The sequence below is a fragment of the Leptidea sinapis genome, chromosome 15, assembly GCF_905404315.1.
Source record: "Leptidea sinapis chromosome 15, ilLepSina1.1, whole genome shotgun sequence".
In the NCBI taxonomy this organism is placed as follows: domain Eukaryota; kingdom Metazoa; phylum Arthropoda; class Insecta; order Lepidoptera; family Pieridae; genus Leptidea; species Leptidea sinapis.
The window spans coordinates 879,576-902,052 of NC_066279.1; the positions used below are offsets into that span (position 1 = coordinate 879,576).

The 22,477-nt window shown below is 35.2% G+C and overlaps 1 non-coding gene across 1 annotated transcript; it reads right to left on the bottom strand.

Annotated features, from left to right (window-relative positions):
• Positions 1–22,057: 22,057 nt before the first annotated feature.
• Positions 22,058–22,131, bottom strand: Trnay-gua (transfer RNA tyrosine (anticodon GUA)). The gene has a single exon. It is a non-coding gene; the product is annotated as a tRNA-Tyr (tRNA).
• Positions 22,132–22,477: the final 346 nt, after the last annotated feature.

Sequence of the window (22,477 nt, forward strand, 5' to 3'; positions counted from 1 at the left end):
CTATGTGTTAGGTATACCAGAAGATCGCCAGTCGACCGACCATGGCGAAAGCCGTACTGCCGGTCGTTGATCAACTGGTGACCCTCTAGGTATACCAAGAGCTGGCAATTATGCCTACCATTTGAGATGGTTCTTTCATACATAGTTTTGAATTATAAATGTTAATTTTAATAAAATACCATAGAGATTTACAAATGAGTGGCAAAATTATTTCCATTTATCTTTGGTAATGAAATGGCAAAATTCTGTTTGATGTGTCTTGTTCTATATTTCATATTTTAAGCGTAATATGGTTGAACATTTATTCGTTAATTTTTTAACGTTATATTATTTTGTTTATAATTTTAGTATATTTTCTTTTTAGATGGTTAGTTACTATCAAAAAGATACAGAACAGGCCCTAGATATTCTCCCCTGCGGGACACCTGCTCATATTTTATATACAACAGAATACATTTAAGTTGATTTATATTATTATATTCATACATATAATCTTCTCCGGTATAAATATAGGATGTGTATAGTAACATGAACCAAATACCTATTGATTTCTTGAGTTTGTATGTCAGCTCATCATGCCATACATAGTCAAAAGCTTTTCTTACGTCTTAAAAGTTAGCAGAACAGTAGAACATATGCTACTAATACGATATTACATTATGCATGTAGTATCTTATTCATCCACGTACAACCTTCCTGTGGAATGTGCTTCCTTGCGCGTTTATCTTTCTAAAAGGCCGGCAACATTCCTGTAATTCCTCCAGTGTTGCAGGAGAATGTGGTCAGCGTGGTGATCACTTAACAGCAGGTGACCCGTCCGCTCGTTTATCCTCTTTCATAAAAAAAGTATCGTATCAAATATACATTACCTTGAGTTTTATAACGCCTTTATTAATAATGAGCAATAGCCATTGCAGAAAATTTAAAACTCACAAATCATCAACTACTAAATTGTGACATATCCATCACCAAGAAAATTGTTGACAAGGTGGAGCAATTACGCTGGAGAGCAACTTTGTCGATGTTAAAAATGCTGCGGTTAGTTGTAACAAGGATACTTATTATGATTTATGAGTCTCGGATGTACCACATCAATAGTCGAGAAATGATGACACACACAACAATTTTTTACAATTCTTTTTGCATGAAACTTACAATAAGTATTTATTAAAATAATGATTTGAATGACTTTATTACTAGAATTAACTTGCGCCACTCTCTCCACAAGAGAAGCTCGCCTTCGATGAAGGCTGAGAGAGCAATTTCCCAAAGCCAACCTCAGGTGGTGTTTTGTGGGTAGGCAATTAGGTTTTACGTGAGTCCCGTATAATTGGTATGTATGTATGATCATTCACCACCTCCTTCCCGTTATCCTGGAGGGTAGCCCTTTCCCAATGTCTGGGCGCAATAAAAAAAAAAGATTTACGTACAATATTTTTTCATTATAATTACCGGTTATTATAATTTTAAAATAATGAGAGAATGAGATGTAGCATATGAGAATATCCTCTATAATTTAAATTGTGTAATAGTGTTTCAATATTATTATTATTATTATTATTATTTAAGAGAACTTGAATTGTGCGTGCAAAACTCAAAAAGCGGCTAAGTGTGAGTCGGACTTGCCCTTGAAGGGTTCCGTAGCAGCAAGTAACACAATATAAAAGTTATGTAGAAAGGAAAATGATATTAAATTATTTAAATGGAAAAAATCTTTGTTCAATATCAAACAGTGCAAATGAGCTCTCATCATTTTTACGTATTAAAAAAAACTAGTTACTAGATTTCGTTCAAACCAATTTTTGGTGGGAGTTGCATGATAATGTACAGCAAATTTATTATTATTCTTTTTAGGTTTATTATTCTCTTATTTGACAAGATTTTTTTTTGAGTTTCAGTTGTAAGTAGTTGGGACCCCCGAAAGTGACTGTTTTTTTTTGTGTGTAAAATGATAAAGCGGTTCTACTTACCAAGTTTCAACAGTATACTTCTTATAGTTTTGGAAAAAGGTGGGTGTTACATACATGGACAGACAGACAGACATGACGAATCTATAAGGCTTCCGTTTTTTGCCATTTGGCTACGGAACCCGAAAACCGCCTGCCTGGTCGTAGAACATCATAGTTTATATTTAACTACTGCAAGCTTGACATGACAATAATACACTGGCCTTCAAAAGTAAGTATCACACTTTTAAAATTGGGATAGCGTTTTAAGTTCACAAGATATACTTTCGAAATAAAAAGGACTCCAATGAGAATTTAATTTTGTACATAAAAAATTTTTAGTCGGTAACCTTCTTTTAAGAATTGGCTGAAAAAAAACTTCAAAAACAAAACCATTCTTTTTTCAAAGTGGACGTTTCCGAATAACAATTTTACCATTCACATTTTTCTTTCTGTTTTAAATTTTTTTCAAAATCGATGGGTCTTGTTTTAAAAATTTATGCTAAAAAGCACATAACATTTATTTATCATGCCTCTTTCAGTTGAAGAATGTGCTAGGATCATGGCTTTTCTGGAACTAGGCATCAGTATGCGTCGCACTGCAAGAATGGTGGGTGTGAAGGTACGAACGGTCCAGAAGGTAAAGCGAAGGTACGAAGAGACTGGACACCATCTGAGGAGACCTTGTAATGGCAGACCCAGGTGTACCAGTGCCCAAGAAGATTGTTATATTATTTCCACTGTGTTAAGAAATCGCCACCAAAATGCAGTTGAAGTTCAGCAACAGCTATTTCACACCCGGAGGGACTACATTAGTGACAGTACAGTGAGAAGAAGACTTGATGAAGCAAATTTGAAACCCCGAAGACCAGCGAGTGGCCCAAAGCTCGAGAGACAGCATCGAGTAGCGAGACTGCGATACGCCCGTGAACACATGCAGTGGGATGAAGAAGAATGGTCAAGAATTTTGTATGCAGATGAGTCTCGATTCTCCCTTTACACTTCTGATGGAAGGCGAAGTGTTTACAGGCGACCTGGTGAGCGATACCTTCAAGCCTGCATCTCAGAAAGAGTCCAATACGGTGGAGGCAGTGTACATGTATGGGCTGGCATATCTTCAGAAGGTCGCACAGAGCTAGTAGCCATAGAAAATGGCACCCTCACTGGGCAAAGATATGCTCAAGAGATTCTCAATGAGTATGCAGGGCCGTATTCAGCAAATATGGGTGATGGATCGATGCTGATGCATGATAATGCCCGGCCACACACGGCTCATATCAAGAGATATGCAAGAGTATATTCAGGAGGTCGGTATCAGCGTGATGGCTTGGCCATCAAGAAGTCCTGATCTCAACCCGATTGAACATGCCTGGGATGAGCTTGGGAGGCTAGTCAGAAATCGCAGACCACACCTACTACCCTCAGGGCACTAAAGCAGGCCCTGGTAGAAGAATGGGAGAATATTCGCCAGCATCGGCTCCGAAACCTAGTGTTCAGATTGCCAAACCGGCTCGAAGCTGTAATCAGAGCTCGAGGAGGCAATACCAGTTATTAAAAATTAAATAACATGTTATACATTTTAGTTGGTTTTTTTTTACACTAAACTAAAAATGTTTATTTTCATTGTTTTATCTTTTTTAAGTTAAAAATGTTACTAATGTATAATTTTAGTTTCTAAGAATTAAAGCCTATAAAATTTGCAACAAAACGTTTTTAATCTTAAATCTCTACCTTCTATAGTTAAAAAAAAAAAAAATTGAAAAGTGTGATACTTACTTTTGCAGGCCAGTGTATAATAAGATATTATGAAATTGAAATAGTAATGGTAAAGTAAATTTGTTCGTGGATGAAAGTTTTACCTAACACATGATTTCTTATGAAGGAAATATTAATTGTGACCTTTTTCAAACGTTTCCGCAACATAACCACAGGTCTCTAACAACCTTACCAGAGTGGCATTCGCAATCTTTAATTATAATAAAATCTCAAGGAAAATAAATCAAATTCAAATAAAGTACTTCTTCAATGATTAAAACGTGCGTTATTTCAACTGAATTTAATATTGGTTTCTTATAATAAAAATTATTTAACAATAAACAATTATTTACTTAAATCGACGTTTCGTTATCTTTTCGGAGCAACGTCTTCAGGCGCGCGTTCATTATATCTTGCAGTTCATCCTTTATAATGCATTTTATTTAAATGTAATACACGTTTAACTAAAAGATTCTACAATAAAAATATTTCCAATGATCGTTTAAGTTTATTGTTCACCTGAGACAAGATAACGACTTGATATAAAATTCGACACTATATTCCCTTATAAATAAACAGCCTCATAGCAAAGTAGTAGCAAGTCTAAGCATTTTATGGTCTATAATACGCTTTTCTAGTACAAAATTGAATCTTAATCATTTATATGAGAAAATGAAAATTGAAAACTACGGATATGTATTTATTACAAATATAATCGCACTGTGGATGACCGCCACACATCCAGATAGTGAGAATGATATCCTAACTTGTGGCGTGTCGGGCGAACGTAGAATTCGGGCGGCAGGAATCTGGTGAAACAGCTCTTCGGAACACTCCCCGTGTTAAATGCAGTAAAAGACACATAATGAAGCGACGTCCCTTCTCTGAATTGTTACTCATTGGAGCTAAGGTATCACTGAATGTTAATGAACGTCTTTGTCTCGTTACTTTTTCCCAAAAATAAACTCCAATATGGGGCTTCGAGGCGTAGCAGAAACAATCAGCTTTAGTACTAAAGCTGATTTTTTCGAACAGGTCGGAACTACCACTGCTAACAGCTCTAGTAGGAGGCTGGCTTTAATAAAAAGTATTCTGAAAAGTTACTCTCGAAATAGAAACGAAAGAAGGTATACTAAGCAGAGAAAACATGGTCCATTGCTTGCTAAATATTCATCAAAATTATTAACAATTAATATACAAAAAAAAAAACAATCATTATTTAAAAGTAAATTAAACATTGTAATTATTTCTTGGTTAAAAGAATGAAAATAATTTGACAATTTTACTTCATTTTCTGCATCTATCCTATAGTAGCACATGTATGTTGGAATACTTTCTATATTTTATTTCACATAACTAAGACCTATTTGGGAAATGCTACGCCCCAAAGTGTTTTCTTATGAGGTCAATACAGCCCTGGCTAACTAACGCAAACACCTTATTCTCTGTTAGGTAAGGTAAGCTAAAAACATTTATCGACTTAAATAAAACGCAGCTGTGTAACGAGAATTAACTAAACTATTAATTCTCCTGCTAACTTCATGTTATTTATGAGTAATGTTATCATAATGCTTATTTATTTATCGTTAAAGGTTGCAAAATTTACTATTAAGTTGACGTGAACGTATTACAAATACATAAATTACATCCCTACTAATGTAATATTATAAATGTGTACTACTGAACCGATTTGATGAAATTTGGTACAGCGATCGACTAGAGCTTGGGAAAAGACAGGCTACATTTTATCCCGGAAAATTCATAGTCCCCGCGGGATTTGTGAAAACTTAAATTCACGTCGATGAGCTGTAACTATACCAATAGTAGGGTTAGTTTGCCATAGCAATCTTCTTCGAATTAAGATTTATATAATATGTTGGGAACGTGAGCGAAAACGGGAACCGGAACTGGAATAGGACATGTGATAATCTTCAATTCCAAACTTGCTAATTATTTTTAAAAAAACCCTTTATCTTCGCGGACGAAGAATCGGGCATCTAATAATCGGCTAATATTAAATATGTTTGCGAGGACCGCCTCACCTTATACTACTACGGACTCATTCTCTATTCAAGTCGTGTTTGACTTTATGTCTTTTAAATTGCTATTGCTATTGCCTTTTTTTTTTTTTGCGCCCAAGCAAGGGAATGGGCTACCCTCCGGGATAACGACGGGAAGGAGGTGGTGAATGCTCATGCATACCAACGCAGCCTAAGTCTGCGTTGGTTATGTGGGACTCACGTGAAAACCTAGGTGCCTACACACTAAACACCAACTGCAGTTGGCTTTGGGCAGGTGCCCTCTAAGCCTACATCGAATGCGACCTTCTCTTGGGGAGAGAGAGGCGCAAGCGGCACTCCCTATGGAGTTTCCGCTGGGATATTGCACAGAAGGTGCTATCTAATTGGGACTAGTGACATCAGAAGGATGATCACAAACTAGAGGTGAATCTAAATGCGTCTGATTATCCCCGGATGCCAAGAGGCGTCCCAGGTCAGACGAGAGTTTGTTAGGGGGATCGGAGAGGGCGTGTCTGGGCCTCCTGACTTGATAACGTGAAGGAGGGGGGGCGGTATAATCCGCTGCCTCCTTAATCAGGGGATTTGGGTGATTGTCTGAGGACTTAAAGAAAATTTCAGACAAGCACTTTAGGTGTTGTTGGATGGTGGGGAGCTCTAAGTCCCGGTGAAGGTCTGCGTTTCTAACGCACCCGTGGGCATTGACAGCCTTACGGCAGAAAATGGATTGGACTGTTTGGAGTTTATCTATAATATTGGGTTTCGCATGAGCGAAAACTGGAGCGGCGTAAGTCATAACCGGTCGAATGCAAACCTTGAAGAGTGTTCGCTTGTTCCTAAAAGACATTTTACTGCGCCTACCTAACATACTGTTTAGGCGGTACAGATAGAAGCGGGCGGTTCCGGTCACCTTCTGGACGTGAGGCCTGAAGGTGAGTTGGGAGTCGAGGGTCACCCCCAAGTATTGGCTGTGGACCTGAAGGGGATAGGGGAGCCTAATAGATGAATGGGTTGCTATTGCTGTTTTTGAACGCTTATTCGAATGACGTTCAATAAATAGTAAGAATGAGTTCCCAACACTAAATAGTTAGAACTCGTTACTTATAAAGAACCAAAAACCAAATGCTGACTAGTAAAAATGATACATTGATTAAAAGAAAAGGAAATAATTAAAATATCTTTTGTTTTTCAAAATGGGATACTTTTGTTTTCAATTTGCCGTGTTGTCGAAAATGGATAAAATTGTACCGCGTGCGGCAGTTAAAAATCTGCGACAAATTTATATAAACGTGAAAGAATATCCACCAAAGATAATTCTCACTCGGGTCATGTTAGAAGCGACCTAACAAGTGGTTAAAATCTGGAAAATTTGTTTTAGCATATCATCGTAGCATCACAGTACGTTTAGAGCCGAATAAACAAAGGCTTTGACTGCTGGTGACACAGGATTTTACATGAGCGTTTAGGAATGAGAAAAATTATCGCGCGCTGGGTCCAAGAATACTTACTAATGCACAAAAAAATGATACTCAACTTTTCTTGAGCTTCTTTGGGACTGCTACAAGATTGTGAACATTTATAAGCTTGAATATTATAGCCATGGAACAAAAATGGCGCCATTATTATGACCCAAAAATAAAATTTGCCAAAAAGAAATTGAAGAAAATACGTTCAGCCGGAAAGATTCGGTTCGGGCTCTATTTTCTGGCACAGTTAAAAAAACATCAATTTTTTTATGACAGTAAGGGACGAGACGAGCAGGACGTTTAGCTGATGGTAATTGATAAGCCCTGCCCATAACAATGCAATTCCGTTCAGGATTTTTGAAAGATAAGAAATTCTAAGCGGCACTACAATTGCGTTCGTCACCTAGAGACATAAGATGTAAACTCTCATCTGCCCAGTAATTTCACTAGTTACGGCGCCCTTCAGACCGAAATACAGTAATTCTTAAACATTTCTGCTTCACGACAGAAATAGGCGCCGTTGCGGTACCCATAATCTAGCCGGCATCCTGTGCAAAGTAGCCTTCCACTGTTATGGTTGAATATTTCAACCATGGAGTTAGTGTGGATTGGCTCTTCATGTGTAGAACAAATAAAAAATCTGGAATGCTGGCATTTAAATACTTGAACATCCATTTTAACCCGACCTAGTCTTAATTGAGTTCTATCTATTGCCAATGTTGAAGGTTTATTTGAAACGGCATAGATTCGAAGATGATAAAGCCGTTGTAAATGCAGTACAGAATATTTATGGTATGCAGGTGAAGAGCTTTTAGGAAGATGTATGCATTTTATTTGATGGTACCAAAGTTAAAACTACACTGTGGAGGATAATAGTAGTTATGTTTGTGGGGGTTCATGCTATGGTGGAGTTCGGCGGAAGAAATCAGATCAAACATCTCTTTGGAATACTCTAAGTAAGATTACTGAAATAAAAGAGACACAATGAAGAGACATTTCTACGGAGCAGAAAACGGAGGCCCTTAACAAATAAAAAATCATTTTTATAGATATACTCATTTTATATCTGTAAAAGTTTGTAATGTTTATCACCATTATGTAATTCCTGCGTTTAAGGCTACAGACATGTTATTGGCAGATTTGTCATATTAGTCACAGTTGATCGGAAGTAAGATGTCAGCTAAAAGTCCGCTCACACAGCCGGAGATGAAGTAGCGACTTTTGTATCTTTTTATTTGATACTAGTTGACCCGACAGACGTTGTTCTGTATATAATAAATAAAATAATGTTTTTTATGCATTTGTCAGTAATATATCATAACATCAAGAACTGTTTCGTATCATATGCTCCCTGTTGTTGTAATGAAATTGTTTTACAGCAGAACTGTCAAACCGTGCGTCAATAAATTCTCTCATAGAAAATATGTCCATACAAAACAAATATCGGAGGACGGGGGACACATCGAAGGAAAAATATAATTGTTGTTTTTATTTAATTCCGAGCACTATCATATTTATTCAAACCTATATCCTTTTAAACCTTACCTGGACTTCCACAAATAATTCAAGACCAATATTAGCCAAAACGGTCTAGCCGTTCTCGAGTTTTAGCGAGACTAACGAACAGTAATTGATTTTTATATATATAGATAATCTTTGACTTAGATGAATTTAATATTCTAGATTATTGTAAGTCTACCCTGACTGTACTTAATAACGATGAATCATTTTATAATGTCACTTCAATAATGGAAAAATGGTTAGATCATCATTATTGAAATTAAAAAAAAAATACATTTTAGAAAAAAGGAGATCAAGATATTTATTTAGCATTTTACGCTGTAAATAAATAACAACACGTCACTTTGGTGATCAAATCGTCAGTATAATACAGATACACAAGCAACAATTATTAAAACATTTAATATTGTAAACATACGTCTAGTCTTTATTCATACTCATATTATAAAAATGTCTAACTTTTCATCCGTTGAAAGCTAACGCGCACGCTTTTACACCTCGCCAACGAGTATCTAGCAATCAGTTGGAAAATAACTGTCTGCCTGTTGTAGCCATGATAGGGGATGGCTAAACAACCGTTTACAGTAATGATTAGTAAGGCCATAAACTAATAGAAGGCGATGCTTATAATCTACATTTTAAAGAACTCGCTAGTGAAAACAGTAATACGAAAACAACGCGTGCAGTATCTCTTGGTTCGGTAGCCGAAGTACTGAAATTCATTAAATTTCCCTTACCCACAAAGATACTTTAAATTTGAATTCCATACTTTAACGTCACGTTTAAGTGGGCTGTGTAGCACAGTCATAAGTCACTATTTTACTTCCGATCCAAGTGTAACAAATCAGGGAGACAATCTTCCAATAACATCAGTATGACCTTCACGGTACGATGTGATCATATCGTGACGAAAACACGTCACGCCTTTCTATGTTTCTAAACTATTGTAATGAATTGTAGTATTCAAAATTGTTACTGACTTTGTACCTAATTTGTTCCGATCTTCACCACGTACCTGGCTTCAACACTGTGTTTTTCTTGGCAATTTCAACGCTGATCTCGCCAATTGTCTTATTTTATTTTATTATTAAAAGCAAACAACTACAAATTAATAATAAAGAAATAACATGTAAGTGTAATAAAATTTTAGACCACATTTTATTGACTACTAGCTGACCCAGCAGACTTCGTACTGCGTCAATCGATACATAAAATACCTAAACTTTTGTATATAATAAACTTAAAACAAACAAAAGAAATCCTTTTTCATAAAAACAAATAAAAAAAATGCTTGGTACGAATGAAATTTTATAATTATTTTCGATTAATTACACACATATTCCGTACTTACAAAACAGAGTTTTCTTGAAATACTGGCTATTTATAAGGAATTTAATATTGACACACAGTTATGATAGAGTCTGTTAATCAATTTAAAGCTTTCTGATAAACTTTTTGTTTTGTTTTGTTGGTGCGGTTAGGTTCAGGAATTTTAATTTTGGACAAAACTTCAGATTTATCAATCTACATACAAATAATCTGATATATAGTTAACTGTTCAACTGAGAAAGTTCATTCAGTCATTTTAAACTATTATTTTAATTTGATTTCTGAATGACATGGGGACACATCAAAGGAAAAACAAAATTGTTGTTTTTATTTAATTCCGAGCATTTTCATTTTTATTCACCTTTTGAACCTTCTCTGGACTTCCACGAATAATTCAAGACCAAAATTAGCCAAATCGGTCCAGCCGTTCTCGAGTTTTAGCGAGACTAACGAACAGCAATCCATTTATATATATATATATATAGATCTAAAACTTTGAGGTATTCAATGCAAGGTACATAGAAAAAGTGTTTATGTATGCAATACTATTTGAAACTAAAGAAAAATAAATAATGTTCAAAATTATAGCTAGTTTGACTAAATTTAAATTTATATCAATTAAACAATCAATAAACACAAAAAATAAAACAACAGAAATAATTATCTACACAGTTTAGTAGGTATTTAAATGTATGTATGTATATATAAATCAAAAAGTATCCAGTATTTTTTTAATTTGGTCTTGACAGACATACCAACGCTCATGCGGGGAGATATGTTCACGATTTTTAGCACATCGTCTGACATAACTGGTTATTATGCCGGCACGTATTTTATTTAGACCTTCTGCTGACACCAAGTGCTTAATGTCAAATACACTGCTACTTGGTTTCCGTTGACGCTTTAATAGGGTCCTCGAAATACTACCTGATCCGAAGACATGGGCTGGTCACACACTTAACATAGTCCTGCTTTTTAAGTTGCTGCCCCATGTGATACGGTGGGCAGACTGGGATGAGAATCTGAGCTTTTTTGCATTCTACCCGTAGAGACAGATTTGCTTTCAAATCATCAGATTTGGGTGATCCAGATTCCGCTGCTGACTCTGTTGCTTATGTGGTACTGCAGAGTTGTCTTCAGTACCTCTCGGTTGCGGGTCTCTATATGCCTATAGGTTGCTATCAGGCTTAGGCCAATGCGGAGAGGCTTAAAGATGAAAATACCCACAGAACAGTTTAAAGAGATTAGAATGGCCTTGTGGGCGGGGCAGGCGCGCCGCGTATATGAGCGACGGAGCATATTTCAACGAAATTAGGTTGACCGGCTGACAGTCGCGCTCTTATTGTGATAACGTATGAAGCTCCGCGAAAATGATGAATTTTGCCGTCTTGCACTATGATAACGCGTCGAAAAAGAAGCCTGGTGTGTAGTGTAGTCCGAGAAGGAAGTTTCTTTTCTTTGGAAAGTTCAAAAATCTTCAAATACAAGAGATATTTGTGATTATTAAATATATCAAAGTTTGAATTCATGCGTATCGATAGGGTTGTACCTAATTGTAAACAATGTCGATATTAAGTATGTGTATAAATTTGTACATATACGGAATAGGTAAAAAAGACTGAAAGGGTAATATGGGCGTAAAAGCCGCGCCGTAACTATGATTAAACAATCATACTTAAACAATTTAATCCGTTCACCACTGGTAGTTTTTTTTTTACTGTTTGTAGTTCATGTTTAGAGTGCGTCAGGGACGTAGCTACGATGAATAGTGTAATAATGCCGTGGTTTGCTATTAATAACAAGCAATAATATATATACTAATATGTTCAGTAATTACATGTATATACTAATAAGATTGTAACTGAGTCAAATCTGTACATAACATTTATTTGGAAAAATGTTCCTGTAATCTACGAATTCAGTATGTCAAAAAGGTTGTTACACGTTAAATTCATCAGTTACACTTTAACTTAACAAAAATATACAACAACTATACAATACATTGATATACAAATTACGTTTAACTTCTTTTAACTGTATTTATAATGTTACCTGCTATGTAAAGTATTCTTATGTTATTAACAAATATTATATAATTTATAAAAAACCGTGCGGTGTCGTAGGACACCGAATAGGAACGAAGTTCCTTATTATAAAAATATTCATTTTACTGATTTACTAAAAAAATGGGCTGTTTCCACTGAATTCCACTATCTTAAATAAAAAAAAATATGTGTATACTTATGTATGCACACAAGAAGTTATACTTCTTTGGTGTAACAAAACAAATCCTTAAAATTATTTATTCGTAGTGCTATTCCACGTTTATAGAAATAACTCTATTGTAAAAATCGTTTAATAAATTATTGAATATTAACGAATACGGCTGTATTGGCTTGAAACTTTTGCCTGTCCTAATATTGGACGAAGAATCCAAAAAAAAAAATTAATGTCGCAAACGTCAGAAAATTTCTGAAAACTTTGTGCGCGTGCAATGTATAATAGTCAAAGAAGTTCATCTTCAATAATATAAAAAAGGTACTGTAAGCGTCATTATGTTTTGCTTTTATGTCAATGTAATTTTGCAGTTGTAAACCTATTTAAATATGATTTATATATTTGTTTATTGTATTTTAGTCAAATGTCAATAATTGTTACCTACTTGTCAATTATTTATATATAAATAATAATCAGCAAGATATTGTCGCGTAGCAACGCTTCGAGTACATGAAAAGAGGTACGTTCCGGACGTTTTTCCTCGGTTAGTTCCATATGGGACGATGCGCAGGGGGTACCCCTTAAGGAACTTCGTTCCAATACATTGATCTTAATTATCGACAAAAATATCGATAGCATTTTTTCATTTGTCAATCACTATGGTCCGACAAATATAGTAAGATACTTTTGACAATTCACTAGGTATGGGGGTAGTGTTTTATCGTTGAATCTATTCGATTATTTTCTCATAGAACTTGCAATCTATAGTTGCATGTTTTATAATGTGTAGATTTATTAATTTCAAACGATTTCTTTTATATCGAAATAATAATTAATTATTAATACTTTTATAACAATTCCGCCTTGTGTATAAATTTTGATCAGTAGGACTATTTAGACAATCCGTGTTAGTCGTAAAAAAATAGTGAATGGGCGCTTATTGTGCAATAAAGAATTAGAACTTAAAATTGTTTATTGTATAATATAGGAGCAAAAACTAAATATCTAATTCAATATTAATATCGTCATCATCATCGTTCATCACTACTGGTATTGTAACTAATGGTGATAGTTAATTCTTATTCACAAACTCTGTCGAAGAGGATATCTCGTTCCTACTCTTCTAATTTATATTTATTGTGTTCGTCAAGTTTACCTATTCCAGTCATCTGTAGTTACCTTAACACTGGCATTGGATAAGGTATTAAGCATTTTACTAGCCGTAAATGGTAGAGATCTATTTTCTGTTCGGCTGCATCACTCGAACTCCGGTCCCAGACTCATGGAAGTCAGCCCTTGTCTATCCGATCAAAAAATAAAGAGACAGTTCGGATCCGGCTAACAACCGGCCATTGCTAATACCTCTCTACTCTCCAAAATCAGGGCCGACATTGTTAAACTACAGTTCTGGGTATACAGCGAGGTTAACCCCAGAAGACTCGAGTTTGCACGTTTCCCACTCATAAAACCCCATTTGTCGTAACACCGCTCTTCGACCTTAAAGCTTCGCCTAGAATCGGAATAATAAATAGAACACGGCAATCTACAAAGCGCAGGTCCGGCCAAATAAGTTGTACTGCTGACATTTCTGGTCTGGCGCACCCCAGTATCAGCTCAAACCATTTGAACGCTGCACGCAGGCAGCTCGATATGTCGGGGAACAAGTGCTCTTTAAATCAAGTGTGCTTGATCACCTGACGTTGCGACATGGCTTGAATTGATTTGCTAACATGATTTGAATATATTCGATTTAAATTTCAAAACCGATTTTTGAAAGTCGGGTTGTACTTTATGCGTGGCACATCACTTTACTCAGATTTGCTGGCTCCCTCGCCTTTGGGCGATTTATGTTGCAGTGGATACAGAATGAGGCCTTAAAGCCGAATGGTAACTAATTTGCTCATGCACCTTGAGGTCCGTCTTGGCACTGCTGAGATCACACTCAGGCAGATAGGAAAATGTCTGGTTTGTGAGAGCGTTGTGGTGTGACTACTGGACAAAGCATACATTCTCTTAAATCCACCGTTGCACTGGTTCTAACTCTTAACTGTTTTAAAAGTTCTTAATGAAGCAAAGCTGCAGGTTATTGACACGCCTCACAATGAATTTTATGGTCGAGCGGAACGCTTTTTTTTTGCGCCCAGACAATGGGAAAGGGCTACCCTCCGGGATACCGATGGGAGGGAGGTGGTGAATGCTCATGCATACCAACGCAGCCTAAGTCTGCGTGGTTATGTGGGACTCACGTAAAAACCTAAGTGCCTACCCACTAAACACCACCTGAGGTTGGCTTTGGGCAGTGTGCCCTCTTCGCCTTCATCGGAGGCGACCATCTCTTGGGGAAGAGAGGCGCAAGCGGTACTCCCTTGGGAGTGTTCGCTGGTATTGCACAGAAGCTGCATCTTTGTCTTAACAATAGTATATACTAAGTCTAAGGTTTAAACAGGCTACTCTCAGCTTTACTCTATGTACTCTCAATACTTATGCTAGTTAAAAATATGCGAATTCATCGAATAAAAATATGTATTTATTATCTTATGAATTGCTACTAACTGCAAGTCAGTAAAGCAAAAATGGTAATTAAGCAGCAGTAAGTAATGGACAGGTTAATTTAATAAAAATTCTTGAATTTCTGACATGTCAGAAGTTCAAGTTGTGAATGGTGAATGATATTTTATTTAAGTTGTCCAAATTGCCGGTACCTAAAGGAGAAATTTCACAAATATTTCCGAAATTGCATGAATCGTTCTGAATTATTTACATTCCAATTATTGCACTGACATTTAAATGAATTATATTAATGTACGCGAATAAATACCACATACATATTTCTCTTACAGTTGTGAATAATAAATTTATGAGTCACGCAAGAAGCATTGCCGGAATCAACTTTTGTTTCGTTTAGTGGAAGCAGGGATGACCATTTTGACAAAAGGAAGACAGATGGCTTAAGGCGACACTAAATGCCAGCGACCTTGAGCGATATGAGTTCACGGCTATGGGCCCGCCATATATATAACAAAGCCAATATTTTAAAAATTCTTGCGTGGAAAACAGTTTATATGCTTACAATCCTCGTTATTCATTACTAATCTGAATAAATATACCTACACAAAAAAGTACAAGCTATAAGAATAACTTTTCTGAGAGAAGTACCAAAAAATGCGTCACGCCATGCCAAAAAACTTGTTTAACTTCAAAGAAAAGTTGTAGTTCAAAAAGGCTCGGCAGTGTTAACTATAACCAACAGCAAGCATTAGCAACCTACAAATAAGACTTAAGGATATGTGTAACAGGATTAAGTAGTGTTCATAGCTCGAAATGCTATACTTTCACCACAAAACTTGTCTAAAAACACCATGTTTGCGTGTTTTCTGCTTACTCTTCGCCTTAAGAAGTAATTACATATTCTGTTTCGTCTCATAAGACATGGCAGAGGTGCGATAGCTAGTCAACGCATGCAATCAGCTCCTTCTTTATGAGAAGAAGTGACTAGATAAGCAAGGTATTTTAATATCATTTAAATGTTCAGTTATCGTATTTGATAAATACCTTAGAAATAATTTTTCCATGCTTAGAAATTATTTTCAAACCTTAGTCCTACTCATTAAACAGACGTTATTTATTTACTAATCTGCTCAACCATTTACCAGTGAGATGCTTCCTTGCACAGGAAGCCGGATGGAAGTGTAAACAGTATTGTGTTTCGGTCTGAAGGATGCTGCAGCTAATGAAATTACTGGGCAAATGAGACTTAATATCTTATGTCTCAAGGTGACGAGCGCAATTGTAGTGCCACTCAGAATTTTTGGGGTTTTTAAAGAATTCTTTGGCGGCCCTGAATTGTAATGGGCAGGACGTATCAATTACCATCAGCTGAACGTCCTGCTCGTCTAGTCCCTTGTTTTCATTAAAAAAACTGGTCTGTTAAAAAGTTTGTGTGCTTTTAATGCAAAAAAAAAATGCATTAAGTATATTATTTGATTTCGTTTTTATTATCATCCGAAATCTGAAATTATACTTAGTTTAAGTTATGACAGCCCAATTCAAAAGTCAAGCTCTAGTTTTATCACACTCAGCTAAGTTTTATGTAAATAAAGAAATACGCTGCGACTAATGTAATTTTACAATCAAAATATATTTATAAGCAAATGCGAAAAGTTGCAATATGTTATTTGCTTGGACAGATTTTTCACCAACCATTTTCAACTTCTTCTCGTTTAAGAAAATTTATTGAATTGGGCGTTACTTTGCGGAAATCCATAATTAATATCTGCCAAAATCTGGTACGAGACTCGTACCAGATTTTGGCAATTCAATCGTCATTTATTCAAGAATGTTTGTGACACTAACCCTCAAAGAAACCGCCGGGATCCAAATAGACTAATTTTCGACGAAATCCCACTGACCTTGCAGTATGACAAGAGTTGTCTTGCTATGAGTGTCAGAATATACAATGAACTGCCCATTAATTTAAAATTATTAAATGAAAGACCTTTTTAAGAAATAACTTAAACACTGGTTAAGTGAGCGACTATTTTATACGATAAATGAATTTCTGAACGCGACTAATGTCAAAACATAATATGTGAAACTTTTTGTTAATAATTAATTAGAATATTTATTATTATGTTAGTCTGTTATTACTTTATGTGAGTCTGTAATTCTGTATTATTTTTAGTATTATGATAATTAATATTTATTGTCTCTGACATGTAGACATATATCATCTAATCTTGTTAAGTGTTATTTACCTTATACTATTTACTGTATTAAATTAATTTGCATGCCTAGTTAAGCCTGGCGCAACATGTGAAACAATAACATTATACCATCGTAACATACCATGTTTATACGCAAATAAAGAATTTGATTGATTGATTGATTGAAAAAAAAAATAAGTATGAGTCCCAAAACGAAAGAGTATCTTATCTCTCATGTTGGACTAAACTGCACTCCATGAATTTCCATCCGTTCATTAGTTTAGGAGTCCATCGCGGACAAACAACGTGTCACGTAATTTATATATATTGATAGGATATACAGTATATTTTGTATTACTTTTATAGACTATATTTTGTAATTGAAAACGCTTTTTAACTTCAAACATTAATCATTTTATATTGGATGTAGCACCTTATTACTAATTTATTATGTATATTAAAGCCATTGACTTAAAAGAGTGCCCGTCGTGTTTCTTGTATGTTCTTCTCACGAGTTCTATTTTTTCTGAACATATGGCCGATTTAGTAACTTAATTTAAATATTTATGGGGACGATATAAAAGCGCTAAGTTTTAAGCTTAGTCTAATTGCGACAATTTAACTGTAGCACGTGAAACCAATACTATTTTTACCAACCAGTACTCTGGCGGCTTAGATATCTGTTATTATGTATTGACTGGGTCATTTCTCATCTGTCATTTAACAACTGGGCAACAGCTGGTATTCATAGGAGCAGACAACGGTTATATGAACTATATAGTGAGAGATCATCATATAATCATGATGTATCTTTCCTTGTATATGTGAAAAAATATTCAAAATTATTTAAGAAAGTATGTTCTATTGCTAAGTCAATGCATATTAGAGAAATAATTAAAAATGCTTCAAATAAAATAAAAATGAGTTGGAAAGTTATTAAACACTGGAATCTGGAAGAGCGAAAGACTGCAAGTTTGAATATAATCTAATAATAAACAATACAAAAATCCACTCTGAGCAGGAAGTAGCTTCTGCTTTTGAGAACTTTTTTTCTGACATTCCAGTTTCCATCTCAAGCACCCTTGTCTCCTCCACCAGTGTTGCCGAGTCACTTCTTTTGGAAAATGCTAGGGAATGTAAACAAAATTTCAAATTCAGTGTTGTTAGCCCAGCAGAAATAATTAAAACTTTCAGATCCTTAGAAATGAAAAAAACTGCTGATATATGGGGCATATCAGTAAAAATAATAAGTTCTGTTATTGACGTCATAGCACCATATCTAGCACTAGTTTTTAATAGCTGTATTGAACATGGCGTGTTTCCATACCTCTTGAAGTATAGTAAAATTACACCAATATTTATAACGGGACTCACTTCTGACCCGAATAACTATCGCCCTGTTTCGGTATTGCCGACCCTTAGTAAAATTTTTGAAAAAATTATTTTAAGCCAATTGCTTACTCACTTTAACACTTATAAGTTACTTTACATAAAACAATTTGGCTTTACTAGGGGACGCTCGACTACGGATGCAGGTGTTGAACTCATCAGGAATATTTTTGAGGCCTGGGAAAAGCCTATATGAAAAGTTTGACTTTGATTTTGAGAAAAATGTATAGATATACTAGTGGGAGGCTCCTTTGCACAGGATGCCGGCTAGATTATGAGTATGGTACCCATAGTCTAGTCTAGCGCTTATTTCTGCCGTGAAGCAGTAATGTGTAAGGATTACTGAGATTCGGTCTGAAGGGCGCCGTAGCTAGTAAAATTACTGGGCAAATGAGACTAAGCATCTTATGTCTCAAGGTGACGAGCGCACTTGTAGTGCCGCTCAGATTTTTGGGGTTTTTCAAGAATCCTGAGCGGCACTGCATTGTAATGGGCAGGGCATATCAATTAGCATCAGCTGATCGTCCTGCTCCTCTCAACCCTTATTTTAATAAAAAAATTATATATTATTCCAGGATTCAAACCATCATAAGGAAAGATATAGCGAATATTTTTCGCACAAAATCGATACAAGATATCGGTGTGAAACAAGGCTAATTATTATATTCAGCGGAACTTGTTTAAGATAATTGTTTCCACTTGTATTATTGCTATTAATATTAAAGTAACATATTATATTACCGGCAAGGCAATGCTATTTAATTTTGTGTTTATTAATAATTCAATGCCGTACACAGTTGTTGAAACATAGGACCTCCGAATATAAATTATCAATTTCCGATCGTGGTTTTATTTTACAAACAATTTAAGTGGAGGTTTTATTTAGCTATTTTATGCTTTCTTTGGCTTTAGAACCCGAAGCCATCAATTAACTCAACCAACAGAAAATTATTAATGCCTGTCTTTCAGCGCGCTTTACCTCATAATCCAAACAATGAGAACTGAACTGTTACCAGATTAAGCATTACTATTCCCGCTTTATCAACAAATATAACATATATAATCATAACATTATATAATTATAAATGGGGCAACTTCTGGGCACATTTCTTACAAGACATTTGGATCTCAAAATTAACGACAAACCAACATTTGGCTATTAGGACGGTTTTAGAACTTCTAGAGAGCAAAGAACATGTTGTGCCAAAGAGGAAGATCTTGTTTCGGCGAAAATTCCTCCCGCTTATAGAGATTACTGTGCACAACAAGTGTGTCGATACAAACACATGCCGTGGGTGCACAAATGCCATCATGAAAAACATGCCACAACAAAAACAAATCAGATTATTAGATCAGAATGAAAGAGTTCGAAAGGGAGAGGCGCTTACGGGAGCGTGAGATAAGAATTAAAAAGAACAAGAAAAGCATCTGTCAATAATTATGTCCATGTTGAGCACAAGGGCTGCAGCTATTGTAAACATTAATTAATGAATTAAAAATATAAAAAACATCATGAGATCATCAATTATGCGTATCTAGTGAGGTTACCTTATATTATAAGCTATAAAAGCCTAAACACATGATCGGATTTGGTATGACCGAACTATCGGTCGCGGTCTTATAGCGTACATAGCGTCTTCGCCAACAAAGTCGCGGGCATCAGCTAGTATATTATAAATAATAGTAGCCCGGATTAGATAAATTATCACACATTATGGTAATGAAATAAGTATTTATAATTTTGATTCTAATTGAAACCTACACTTGTTCACCATGGGAAGAAAGCAATTCTTAGCGTACTCTAGCCAACAAGTTAAAAAACGTGAAAATAGAAATAAGGCTCCTAAAAATATGAGCTTTTTTAATTGAAATAACCTCTAGGAATAAGAATTTTATGAATTCTACCGCACAAAAACATTTCTATCATTAGTAACAAAATAAGACGAAAAAAACCCTAGTTTAGTTAATAACAAAAAAGTATTGATATTTAATAAATTTTAAGAAAATATCCTTAGAGCTGAATAATTTTCCAAATAAAACATTCCGACTTCTAGGACTATCACTATTAATAATAATAATAATTTTAATTTAACGCTGTTAGTAGGGCTCCACGCAGCCTGCCCCTGAAGACTACATCCACCTTGAGTATTATTTTAAATCTGAACAATTATGGTATCATCCAGACACTCGAAATATATATCCTCGTTGGAATTATGTTTTTAAATTAAATTTTCAGAAAGCTTTATCTACTATCATTAATTAGCATTTTTTTTCGATATTCATGTTCGTAAATGACGACATAAAAGTTTAAAGTAAAGAAATAATATAGACGTCATAATAGTAATAATACCTAAATTAATTTACTTGTATTACAGTTATTTTATATATCACTAGCTGACCCGGCAAACGTTGTTTTGCCATATAAAGTATAATTCACGCGATAGTTTTATAAGTAATAAAATATTGCCTATATTATAGCCTGTACATCATTTTGTTCTATTGTCAATAGTTTTTGCAGCGCACGCAAAAATAGGTTTTCGATTTTACACCTTGTGTTACAAAATAGGAATTTTATTACGGATCCCTAATTTTGAAAAAAAAAACATAGCCTATAGCCTTCCTCGATAAATGGACTACCCAACACTGAAAGAATCATTCAAATCAGACCAGTAGTACCAGAGATTAGCGCGTTCAAACAAACAAACAAACAAACACTGAGCTTTATAATATTAGTATAGATTGCTGAACAAGTCCCTCAATATCCGGAAAGTTGCAAGCTTTGCAATGTAATGTAGGTATATATTTATAGCTGACAGTCATCCTGCAAGAAATAAGCACTTATACCAAATCTATATGTATATCTATAAGAGTTTTTTGCGCCCTCTTCTTCTCTCTCAGAGCGCCATTTGTTTCCGAAGCGGTAGTATTATCTGGTATATTAGAAATGACATCAAAAATAATTCTCAAGGACTCAATTTTGAGAAAATAAATGCCTTTTATGCCTTTTATAATTATACCTTCAAATTTAGTAGCCGTACCATTAGGAACCAATGGGGTTGTGAAAAGTAAGTAAATATTCATCTTGGACTTAACAATGATACTGAAAATATAAAATTGTACTAAAAACTAATCAATCTTTCAAGACAAAAGGGATTCAAATTTAAAATACGATATTCAAACCCCTAAAGAAACTGTTTAAATAACGAAACGATAGACAATATGTCTACGAGATTGTCCTCGGAAATAATTACTAACATTTGAGTTCATCAATAAAAATAAACAATAGAATTGGCCTCAATACGAGGACAATCAATGGAGCATTCAATCTTTTTGTGTTACTCTATGTTCGACGAAACTGTAATGAAAGTTTATTTTATATTAGAAATATTATATGGGATTGTAAGTAAGAGAAGGAGCTACTACCAGAAGATGAGTAGCATCTTCTGCTTATAAATGTCAATGAGATCTGAGTCGAATGGAAGTTCTAAGTCACCCAAGTTGTAGCGTCATGTGAAACATCAAACAAACCTTATTTGACCACACCGCAACCTATATTTTATAATACATATTATCGTCATCAGACGGAAGACGTGTTGAAGACTCCTGGATAAAGGCTGGAGGAGGCCTTAAGTACTCCATGACGATCCATTCTGCTGGACTTTTTTTTTTTAAATATTTTTGTCAACAAATAAAATTTGAAAAACAAAATTTTATGAACAATGCGGGATTCGAACCCACGACCCCCGGCGTTACGTGCCGGTGCTCTAACCAACTGAGCTAACCGTTCGAGTACCGCCTCGTTATAAAATTCTGTTTGCTTTGTTCAACTCTCAGGTTGTGGCTTCATCATTTTAGTCAAGTAATTTGATGTGCATACCGTTAATTTTAAATACGCTATGTTTGTTTTCATTATTATTTATTGTAACAGTGAAAACGGACAGTTGTTATAGAGATACAGTCCGCTGAGAGACATACGTATGGATAGACCTATTTTTTTTAAATGAAAATAAGGGACGAGACGAGCAGGACTTCAGCTGATGGTGATTGATACGGCCTGCCCATTACAATGCAGTGCCACTCAGGATTCTTGAAAAAAACCAATAATTCTGAGCGGCACTACAACTGCACTCGTC